A 12,564-nucleotide genomic window follows, 5' to 3' on the forward strand; every position below is an offset into this window, starting at 1 on the left:
AATGTCAATCGACATACAGTGACCTATCTTCTTCGACACGCTCCTTGATATCTACTTGTCAACAGCCAGCTGATCAACCATGCTTGGCAGCACCGGCCGGGGGCAATCAAAAGCACACGGCACTCCCAACCTTGGTCTCGGCCAGCGCCATTTTCTTTTCCACATTCGATGTCCATTACACAACAATGTGGAGGGGGGATATGGTACGGCCTGAACAGGACCAAGCCGAGGAACAAGTTCGACATGCGCAGAATACGCTCAACACGCATCGAAGGTCCATAACACAGCATAGTCTACGCTGGGGGCAAATTGATGGGGCATATTCTGCACCCGCTGACCAAGTCAACACATTGACCAAGGTCAAAGCTAAAAGACAACAAGTCAAGAGAAAAACAGCCTAACCGACAAGGTCTGTCGGCCTGTCACTTGGGTCTCGGCTCGGCAACTAGCTGGCCGAGAGGCATATCCGTGTACTCACATCCAGTCCCCTCGGCATGGAGTCAACCTGGCCTGCCGACCTGTCATGGGTCCCTCGGCCGAGGGTAAAACAGTCTTTCCACCCTTACGCCACTTGGGCACTACGTGAAAAAAGGTGAAAGTCTATAAATACTCATCATCTCTCATTGAGAAACTAACTGAAAATCCAATATAAAAACTCTCTTATCTCTCTACAATATATTTTGCCAAGTTAAACATACAACTTATCTTTCTAAGTTTACTGACTTGAGCGTCGGAGTGAGTACGCTTGGCCCCAAGCCGAGCCCTCAGTTTGTTCATCTTTACAGGAGAGAGTGAAAGGAAGAGACAAGCAACGACATCATTCTACAAGCTCAAGTGGTCACAATCCTGCTCCGGAATTACACCCGGAACAATAACTCCACAAACAACTCTACTATTAGTAAAGAGGCAAGTAAAGGGCGGATCCCAGGCGACGGGTATTGAAATGAGTTTTTCAATTGTAAGTAGCGGTGTATAGGGGTGTCACAATTTGGGGTTGGAATAGAAGATCACTAAACTAAATAGCGATAATGTAAACGAGCAAGATGATTAAAAAGGGGTGTAAACAATTGATAAAAGACACTAGGGTGTCATGGGGTCATAGGGGATTCATGGGAATTGATCATACAAACATATTCTCAAATTATAAGCAAGCAATTATTGTGGTGATGGATCGAGTTGGTTTATATCTTACAATCCTAGAAAAGTTTGGGTCCCGGAGCCGAATCGATTGGATTGTACAACACCTATAAGTCGACTTAATCTTCTCTACTCAACTATATACATGGTCTAATGAGACTTGAGTTGATTTATGTCTTACAAGTCTCATTGAAAAGGTAAGTTATGGGTAAAAAATGCAAGGATTCATAGGCTCGCATTTCATCAAACATAACATGTGCATAAGTTGAGATCACAACAAGCAAGCAAATAAACCATGAAAACATATTAAATTAAGCATGAATCATCCCCCATGTTGGTTTCCCCTAAATACTCATTAACCCTAGTTAAGGAAACTACTCACTCATTATCATGTTGAACATACTAGCAAGGTTGTCAATCATACCAACAAAGTAAAACATGATGAATAAATGAATATGATTAACAATAATTAAAAAGGGAATAAGAGAATTATACCTACTAATGATTCCAATAATAAAGCAAAGAATAATAGAAGTACTTGATGATTGATTGGAAGGTTGTCAATCTCCAAATAATAACCCTAATAATCTTCAATTACCCAAAATAAAAGATGAACAAAAGATATATTAAGGAAATGAGATTTGTATTAAGACTTGATTAAAAGTTGATTACAAGATTAAAGAGAGATTAGATTGATATAAACTACACTAAAGATTGATAAGAAGAGCATGGTTATCTAATTAGACTAATGGGGTATTTATAGTGGGGATTAGATACACAAATTAGGGTTTACTAAGGGATTAAATGACGATTAAGTCCTTGAGGAATCGCTCCTCTCAGAAAAATATGCGAATCTCCTTTTTGCCGGTCTTTCCGAGATATGCGCATCCTTCATAGAACAAGAAGAAAATGGAAAGTTGCTGTAACACAATCCTAGCGTCCAAGGCACGGGACGAGCGGATTCTCTGGCTGTTGGACGAGCGGATTCATTGGCTGGACGGGCGGATTGTGGTGTTTTTGGACGGGCGCCCCTCTGGCAAAGACGCTCGGATTCGTGGTCTTGGACGGGCGTCCCGAGGGCAATCCGCTCGGATTCTGAGTCAGCTTCTTCCTTTCTTCTTTTCTTCCTCCTTCTTCCAACAATCCTCGGGGATTTTGTCGGAGATGTAAGGATACTATAATATGTACAAAGGCCTTCTAATCTTGTCTTCTTTTTTTATGCTTGGTCATTGAATTCAATCAATTTAGCTCTATTTTGCCATGAAAATGCAAGGTTTGCACTACTTTCCTACCAAGGGAACAAAACCTCAAAGAATATGCAAAACAAAGGACTAAAGACAATAAATGACCTAAATATGCACTAAAAAGCATGGGAACAAGGCTAATTCGGGGACTAAATACGCTCAAATAATGGTCACATCAGATCTCTAGCTCTACTGGTTGTACATCTTCCATGCCATAAGTCAGATAGAAAAGAGTAGCCTCAGTGGGCGTCTTGACTGAAGTTCGATATCCTTATAAGGTGAAGGGTATCTTGTTAGGCCAGTCTCGATAATTATTGATCATTTTCAAGAGGATCATTACTACATTTTTGTTAGCTGCCTCTACTGCACCATTAGTCTGAGGTCGGTAGAGCGAGGAATGATGATGCTTGATTTTGTATTTGGCCAACAATTGTTCGGTTTCGGCTGGAAAATGGGACCCATTGTCACTGATTATCTCATGTGGACACCCATATCGACAGATGCTATAAGTTTGTATGAACTTGGCCACATGCTTAGAGGTTAGGGCAGTATAGGATGCCGCTTCAACCCATTTTGTGAAGTAGTCGATGGCTACCAAAATAAAACAATGATCACCCGTCCCTGCTGGAGTGATCTTCCCGATGATGTCAATTCCCCATGTAGAAAACGGCCAAGGAGACGTCATCGTATACAGTAGAGATGGTGGAACATGTTGTACGTTTCCAAAGATTTGGCAATTGTGGCAATGCCGTACATATTTGATGCAATCTGTCTCCATCGTTGTCCAATATTATCCTTGACGCATGATTTTCTTTGCCATCATTGGCCCACTCATCTGAGGACCGCATTCTCCATCATGGACCTCTTCCATAACTTTCTTTGCTTTTGAATGATCAAGGCAAAGCAAAATGATGCCTTGTGGCGTTCTCTTGTATAACTCCCCTTGATTTAAGACGTATTGGGATGCTAATAGACGAATCACTCGTTGTCCCCTCTTAACCATGACGGGTGGGTATATGACGTTGAGCTTGTAGTTTAGAATGGCTTGATGCCAAGGCTCCTCTTTATTTTCGTTCTCATTAGTGAGATAATGCACATAGGCTGGCTCGGATCGTCGTTTAATACATAACGGCATTTCTATCATGTTGTTAGGCATGTTGGTTAAAGATGCAAGTTTTGCAAGAGCGTCTGCAAATTGATTTTCTTCTCGAGGTAAATGTAAGTAAATAACTTGGTTAAACAATTGAGCCACTTGATCTATCCTGGCTTGATATGGCACAAGAATTTCACTTCGGATTTTACAAGATCTAGTGATTTAATTGATGATTAAAGATAGGTCACCGTGGACTCGAAGTCTCTTGATGCCTAAACCGACTGCTGCTTGTAAACCAATGAGGCAGGCCTCATATTTTGTCGCGTTATTAGTCACCTCGAAGTCGAGTTTGACAGAAATTGGTGTATGGTCGCCTTCAGGAGAAATGAGCATTACTTCTATACCGTATCCTCTTAGATTGAAAGCCCCATCGAAGTAGAGATCCCATGATTTTGCGTCGGTGTGCAAAATGTCTTCATCTGAAAATGACCATGTATCTATTACTCGGGTGTCATGAATAGAATTGTCTGCGAAGAACTCGGCTACTGCTCGTCCCTTGATGACCTTGAGAGGTACGTATTTGAGATCGAACTCTGAGAGCATCAAAGTCCACCTTGCCAAGCGTCCATTTAAGACAGGCTTGTCGAAAATGTATTTGACAAAATCCATCTTTGAATATACCTTGACGGAGTAACTAAGCATATAGTGACGTAGCTTCTTGGTTGCCCACACAAGAGCGAGGCATGTCTTCTCAAGTGGTGTTATATTTAGTCTCATACTAAGAACTTCTTACTAACGTAGTAGATAGCTCTTTCTTCCTTTCCGACGACCTGCGCGAGCATAGCCCCCATGGCTGTCTCTGTGACTATGAGATACAGAGATAAGGGTTGATCTTTTTGTGGTGGCATTAGAACTAGTGGTTTAGCCAATATCTCCTTAATTCTGTCGAATGCCTTTTGACAATCGTCAATCCACATGATGTGATCTGTTTTCTTGAGCTTCTTGAATATAGGTTCACAAATCATAGTGAGCTTTGAAATGAAACGACTGGTGTACTGTACTTTGCCCAAGAAATGCCGAACTTCCTTTTCTGTCTGTGGCTGCGGCATCTCGGTTAGAGTCTTGATCTTGGATGGATCAATCTCTATACCTCTTTGACTGACTACATATCCCAATAGCTTGCCAAAAGTGACTCCAAATGCGCATTTATGAGGATTTAAGCCGCATGTTGTACTTGCGCAACCTGAGAAAGAACTTGCGAAGGTTGGCGATGTGACTTTGCCTATCTTTGGACTTGACAATCATGTCATCGACATATACCTCGACCTCTTTGTGCATCATGTCATGTAACAGAGTAGTCGCAATGCGTTGATACGTTGCTCCAGCATTGATTAATCCGAACGGCATAACGGTGTAGCAGTAGGTACCACATTGAGTGACAAACGTTGTTTTGTGCATATCTTCTTCAGCCATTTTGATTTAATTATACCTTGCGTACCCATCCATAAAAGAGAGGAGCACATGATCAGCTGTATTATCGACCAATATATCGGGTGTGGGAGTGGAAAATTGTCTTCCGGACTGGCCTTTTTTAGGTCCCTGAAATCAACACAAACCTGGATTTGCCCATCCTTTTTTGGTACGGGGACTATGTTAGCCACCCAGTCCAAGTACTCAGAAACTTTGATGAACCCGACTTTAAATTGTTTGTCCACTTCTTCTTTGATCTTTAGAGCCCATTTTGTTCTCATTCGACGAAGCTTCTGTTTTACGGGCTTGAAACCTGGTTTGATTGGAATTCGATGTTCTGCAATGTCCCTGTCTATCCCTGGCATATCTTTGTAGGACCAAGCGAAGACGTCTTTGAATTTATGGAGAATGTCGATGAAGCGAGCTCTTTCATTTGGGTCCAGGGTCTTCCCTATCCTAAGTTCTTGGGGTTCTAAATCTGTCCCTACATTGATGGGTTCAGTGTTCTCTATAACAAGTACCCCTTTACCCTCCTCTAGTATTTCTCTGATTATGTAAGGGGGTAGTTTGATTGAGTCTGGGTCAGGATCATCCCCAGTATCATCATAAACAGACTTGCAATCAAGATAACACGAAGAGTAAGCAGAATCAGATTTATTGATATTAATGTTTGAAAACAGATAGCCATATGTGCTGTAGTCAGTGGCGGTAAAGGGACAGTTGTTGGGGCATTCCCATAACTACTGTTACTAGACGATGCTAAGCTAGGAGAAACAAAGGGATGAGGAGTGACAACAGGAGGAGACTTTCTAATGACTTCCCTAAACTAAGACTCAGTTTCTGACTCCGACTTTGACTTAGATTCGAACTCGTCATCTTATGGTTCTCCTTTGAACATCTCTCCTTCTCCAGTTGTGAGCTTGAAGAGCCTTCCTTGATTGTTGGTCCATTTGATTGATTTTCTCCATCTTTCTGCTGATTGGCGGGGTTTGCATCTGTGATGAGTGCTACGGGATTGAACTGGTCATCTCGAAGTATCATGGTAATAATTTCATCCTGGGCTGTCTTAACGAATCGATCCTCCCCGAATAAGAGGCAGATGGCCTGTTCGTCAAGACAAGGTGTCTGACGATTTCCGACGGTGGGAACCGCTTCCTGGGGAATGAAATCGCAATCATGAAACACTTCGATTCCATCTGGCTTATTGCCTTCGAACATCCAAGGTTCGGGATAGCCGTGAAAAGATTCTTGGTCTCCTTTCTTGACGAAGTACCCATTCAGCGTAGGGTGATATAGCCGCATTTGTATTCTTTGATCTTTGTGTTTGTGGACTTGAGTAAGCATCTCGATGGCTTCGGACACAGTAGGCTTGTATCCTAACCCTAATGGTATCTTCTGGAAACGACCTTCTTTGAATGGTGGGAAGGTGTTGTTCCGGGTGGGGTTTAGTGACATTCCCGGGAAGTATCCCTGGGACTTGATTATGTGGTTGACCACCAAGTTGGAGTAGGGGTTGAAGTACAGAGGTGCCAATTCACTTTTCACAAGGTTGATGATTTGAAATCCTCCCAATTCGTGCACTGGATCTGATATAACTTGATTGTTGGACATCTTTTCGATGACGGCTTTGATGGGTGACAAAGTGATCATCACTATTCGACCATCTAGAGGGATTTTGATCTTTTGATGAAGTGTGGATGTCACCGCTTTGGAAGTATGAATCCACGTCCTTCCTAGAAGTATATTAAAGGATGTCTCGATGTCTACTATTTGGAAGTTGACCTTTCTTTTGATTGGTCCAGTGGCTATAGTAAGAGTGCTGAGACCTGTCGCCTTACGTGGCGTCCCATCGTACGCGCGAACACCTTGATTAGTTGGAGTCCAGTCTGACTCTTTCATGCCTAGCTTGTAAGCTGTCTTCAGTGGTATGGCGTTGACTGCGGAACCATCATCCACTAGTGTCATGGGTACATTCTTTTTGAGACATGTGACCGTAATGTACAAAGCTAGATTATGAGTGACGCCGAAAGGTGGTAAGTCTTTATCTGAGAAAGTAACTAGGTTACTTAGCTTAATTGAGTCCTGGAGGACCAGGTTGACCACATCATCAGGAGTAGAATCGTGTGCTATGTTGAGTTTTGTCAATGCTTGTAGCAAAGCTTGGCGATGTGGAAATGAGCTAGCAACTAATTGCCAGACTGAAAGATCAGCCTGTGTCTTCTACAGTTGCTTCATCAAATGGTCGATAACTGAATCATCATTATTCTCTGTTGGAGACGTGACATTCCCATTTGTAGTTGAATTATTTGTTTGCACTGGAGTGAGATCGAGTTAGGTGATCTATGTCAAGATCCTCCAAAATTTTGACCAAATGATGTTCTTTGAGGTAGACATCTTCATCATCGTCAGCCCAAACACCATTGATGGAATTGAGTTCTTCGAGGTACAGGATTTAGGATTCCAGATGGACAGCCCGTTGAATCAAATCCTCAACTACCGTAAGGAGCTCTGGCAACGTAGATTCACAGGATAGGGTGATGGCCATTTGCGTGGCTTTTGGTGATGGGATTCTCGACTTTTGAAAAGATTACACGACATCTTATAGTTTAGCAACTTGTCTACTCACATTTCTTGCCTATGCGACAAAATCAGCGATAGTTGGTGCGATGCTCGAGTAGGCCTCTCCATGGTTGGCCATATTGATCTCATTTTCTACTGGAAAGATAAGGTGTGAGAAATCCAAGGTGGATTCCTCATTCGAGATTGTTAGAATTCCAAGAGGATTCTTTGTATTGTTAGGCTTACTTGCGGGACGGATAGGCAAACGTCCATCCCCAATCATGTCTTGGAGAGCATGCTTCAGCCTGTAACCGTTTTCTGTATCATGTCTTTTGCCCCTGTGATACTCGCAATAAGCATTATCGTCCCAGAACTTGGTCTTCTTTTTCGGGTCAGGTGTAGGTCCTATTGGTTGGATTCTTCCTTGCTTTATCAACCTTTTTAGTGCATTTGTGTATGTGTCACAGATGTCGGTGAACTTCCTTGGTGTAATTTTTTTCTTGGATGATTCGACGAGGTTGACATCGTCGGTCTTGCTGGTGGAACCGTAGGAATGATTTCCAGTTGATGTTGACCCTTGATATCCGCGTCCTACTGTTTTGGACAAGAGTCCTTTACGAATATCATCTTCGATTATCGTACCTAACACTGCTAGGTCTTTGAAAGACTCGATTTTTTTGTACCTTATGTGATTTGCATAGTGTAGACACCTCGTTTCTGCACCTCCCGCCAAACACCCAGTGATGATTGGGCCCCATGTTTAGCATATGTCGCAATTTTATGACGTTTCGTAAATCGGTTAAAAAAAAGGTAACTCAAACACTTGTGTCTACCTCATGGTCGTCATCTAGGTGTCATTACGGTCGTTTTGGCAGTAATTAGAGTACATTTGGAGTCCGGGTCAAAACCCGTCTTCATTTCCTAAAACCGTCAAATCCCGATCAAAGAAATGTGCTTTTCTACCTAAGGTTAGGATGTCATAAAATGTTGAGATTATACCTCGTTTTGAGTCTCATGTCACTTCATTAGGCTAAACTAAAAGTTTTCATTACAAAATGTGCATTTCATTTAGTTAAAATGACAGCCCAAGCGTTAAGCCCGTTTTACGAGGTGATAACGACTTTTTTGGGTCAGTTCTATTTCACAGAAAGTTCTAGATCTCTTTCTTAGCTTTCCAACGCCACCAAAATCACCTTATTCCAAGTCTTCTAGAGAAAGTTATGCCTAAAATACGACACGCTGTCAAACGCGTTTTCTTGCGCAGGAGGAACCCGGCGGGGACAGGACGCAGCAAGTGCTGCGCCTCTTCCAAGGGACGCAGCACCTGCTGTTGGAGTAAGTGTCCCCGACAATAATGCGATCACAATTGTCGATCATATTGATCATATATTTAAATCTCATACCAAGAATACAAAAGGGATGATACATTACATATATAGTCAACTGGTCCACACATATCGGTAATGATTAGCTGGCTAGAGTTTCTTCTCTTACCTTTTTAGTTTGCATGCATAAGATCTAGAATTTATTTTATAACTAAATAAATTTGAAACATATAAGAATATGTTAAGTAATGAGATATAGATTTCTAACAAGCGGTATCAAGAGCACAAGGTTGTTTGCATGCAAATCGGTTATTGTTTTTCCAAGTTATACGATTAACATATAAAACTTACAAATTTGTATTTATTATGATATATCACGAAATTTATTATGCATGTTAAAGTTTCTGGTCCTAAAATGTTTTAGGATATTTTGGTTTAATTTATGGATTTTATTGTTCATTTTAAATAATATTGGCATTAAAATGTGATTTTTATGATAAAAATGTCATTTTTGGACGAAAATTAGCTAAACTTCGAATTTTCCAGTGGTTTTTGGATATGTTTTAACATATATTATTTTTAGAGGATCTGGAAATTTTCATAATTTTATGAGTTCTTATGCGCGAAAAATGGATTTTTCATGATAAAAATCGAATTTAAATGAAAAATAGGTTAATATGAGAAATATTTCGAATCTGGTCATAGAAATTTAGTATGTTGTCACATGCAATTTTACAAGATTTGTGTAAAATAATAGGCTATAATGAAGTCTTCATGCATGATTTATGGATTTTTGATGAAAAATAGCATAAATAGTGACTTAATTAGTGAATAGTTGCTAAAACATACTTCATGACTAAGGAAAAACGTCACATGTTGCATTTTATTATCTTTTTCAGATCTAAAATTGAAAAGTTGATGAATATAATTTTTCTCATATTTTTATGATTATAATTGTTAAATCCGATAAACCGCAACATTGTTTTTCCCGATAATTTTCGAAATTTTAACCTAAGTTTTTGAAAATTATGAGTGTCATGGTATTTTTCCAGAATGTTCATGAGTTTAAATTTCAAATTTCAAATTTATTTGAAATTTTTGTGAGTTATTTGAAGTTTATAGCATTTTTATTATAATTTTGAGTCCATTAATGAACAATTTTAAGAAATATAAGTTAATTATAGTCAAATGGTTAGTGGAGACTAATTTTGAGTCCTAAGTTGGTTAGGGTAATTAACTTGTGCATAAATATGAATTTATGTAATTATTGTGATTTTAAAAGGTTGAATCACGCAAATCCGTAAAAACTGATTAATATACGATATTGGCTCCTTAAACGCGATTTAGCATAAAATTGGGCATGTTCATACATATTATAATGCTGCATTTTATTTATGATTGTCATAATTTTATTTTATGTAATTTTACTTAGTATGGCCTTAGTTTTTAATTGATATTACTCGAAATGTATAGGAATATCGATTCGGTTGTAATTTATTGTGATCTCGTATAACCGTTTTGTAATTTAATAGATTTATTTTATTTTAATTACAAATGTATAATAGGAAATTGTGTAATTTTTTATGTAATTTAATTATTTCGGAGTTCCTTGAAGATGGTGTCACTCAAGGAAGACGATACATAAAGACAGTGTTACCTCGAGATGCGTGCCAAAACCGAAGTTCAAGGGACCAATAGAGTTGGTTTCTGAATATGTAATAGTTAATTATATTTTCTATTTTAGGAAGGCCATACTAGGATTTAATTTATGCTTTGCATTTTATTTATATGTCGCATGCATCGCTAAATCGCCATAACTAAAACATGCATTATCATTTAAATCGAGTTTATCGACCGTGTCAATTACAATTATTGTAGTTCACCGCTTTAGTTCACTTAAAACGTGATAGATGATAAATTGACATGATCTCTCGCTAAACTTAAACAATTGAGACTTAGCCTTACCAAAAAGTAGAAACCATGAAAACCTATTTCGTGAGGGAGTGCACTCGGCCCTACCGGGGTACAACCCTTGTTACGTAGGGGAAGTGGGTGATAAATGTCTATCCACTGAATTCATGTTGATGAGGGTTTCATCGGCCCTACCGTGCCCAAGTTGATGTGAATTTGGATCATGGACACATTTATTCGAAATTTGGATTGAGCTCAACGGAAGTATTCGTGACCGTAGTCGCATGTGTTCCGGGCTAAAGATAAATGTTAATGTAATTTTATTGACCAAGAGTTCTAGAAGTAGAATCGATTAAAGCGTTAATCCACCGAGTTATATTGATAAGGGTTTCATCGGCCCTACCGTGCCCAAGTTAATATGAATTTGGATCTTGGAATCATTTATCATAGTTGGGTAGAGGTCACTATGTAAATGCTTTACTTGTTATTTACAAGTATTAATAAAACGATAAATGTTAAGTTTTCCACTATTCCGTTATCATATTGTTCTATTTATTTACCACAATTCATATACGATATCATTTCGATTTTTGATTCAAATCTCCATTAAAACGTCGTAACTACAGACGAATATGAATTTGCTTCTAAAACCTCAAATGAACCATTGCTAAGGATCTCTTGTAAAGAGTATAGATTAAAGTTATTCATTATCAAACAGGTTTTTGATTCTTGACTAACACGTCTACTTACAATGGATTGTTATTCATATACTTGATTGAATTAAGTACCTTGAAGCGATAAATTATTTTGGTAATTAGATTTGTTAGAATTTGTAATTGACCAAAATAACGCAACCACTTCAATGAAAGTTTTAAGACTAAAACAAACAAATGAAGAGTAATCTTCATAAATTCAATTTTGCTTCTCAAAGCAAAGACTCATTGAAATGAGTGGGAGCATTCTCTTAAACCGTTAAGAAAAGGACGAGGTTCAAGAAGTAAAGATTATAATTGAATTGATACAAGGTAATGTTAAAAGTAAAGTTATTGAGAATAGCGATACTAAACCTATCAATCTCGATCGATAAAGTTTCCACTGTCTTAAATGTTGGACACTAGAAAGGAAACTACCCCAAATTATTGAAGAATCAACAAGTTAGTTGTGGGACATCTAATGGGACCTTCTTCTTTAAATGTTTATTTGATTAAACATAAATTTTTCTAGTACTACTTCGTCAATATTAGAAACCAGTGGAGGTTTTCATCATTGTATTCGACACATAAGATGAGTAGAATATGACGACTAGCAACAATAATGTCGAGAGATAGAGTAATTGTGTACTCAATCTAGTTTTTGGATTTAAAGTTGTACTTAATTGTGACTATTAAGTGCATAAACTCTAAATAAGAATATAAACTTGTTAAGATACAAAACAGGTTTCACTTTTGTGACCCTATACACCATAATTTGATGTATGGCTAGCCCATTATCAAGGTAATTATATTCTAAACCAAACTAGAATGATATATCAGGAAGATGATGCAAGACTCAAATTGGTAACCTAAGATTAAACCTTAGATTTTGGAATGATGAACAAAAAGAGTTATCGAGTACTCTTGAAACCATTAGATCTTATGGTATATGCGTATCTTGTATTCAAATCAAGATGTCTCGTGCCTTTTTGGTTGAAAAGGAGATCGAGGTTGTAAATCATTGATCCAAAATAGGTTGATCATTTTCTTTTACCAACGATTTAGGTTGACACTAATGTGTTCACTTAATAAGGTAAAAAGAGAAATCTTTGAAGAAGTTCAAAGGTTCAAAG

Source organism: Silene latifolia, chromosome 9, assembly GCF_048544455.1.
Source record: "Silene latifolia isolate original U9 population chromosome 9, ASM4854445v1, whole genome shotgun sequence".
In the NCBI taxonomy this organism is placed as follows: domain Eukaryota; kingdom Viridiplantae; phylum Streptophyta; class Magnoliopsida; order Caryophyllales; family Caryophyllaceae; genus Silene; species Silene latifolia.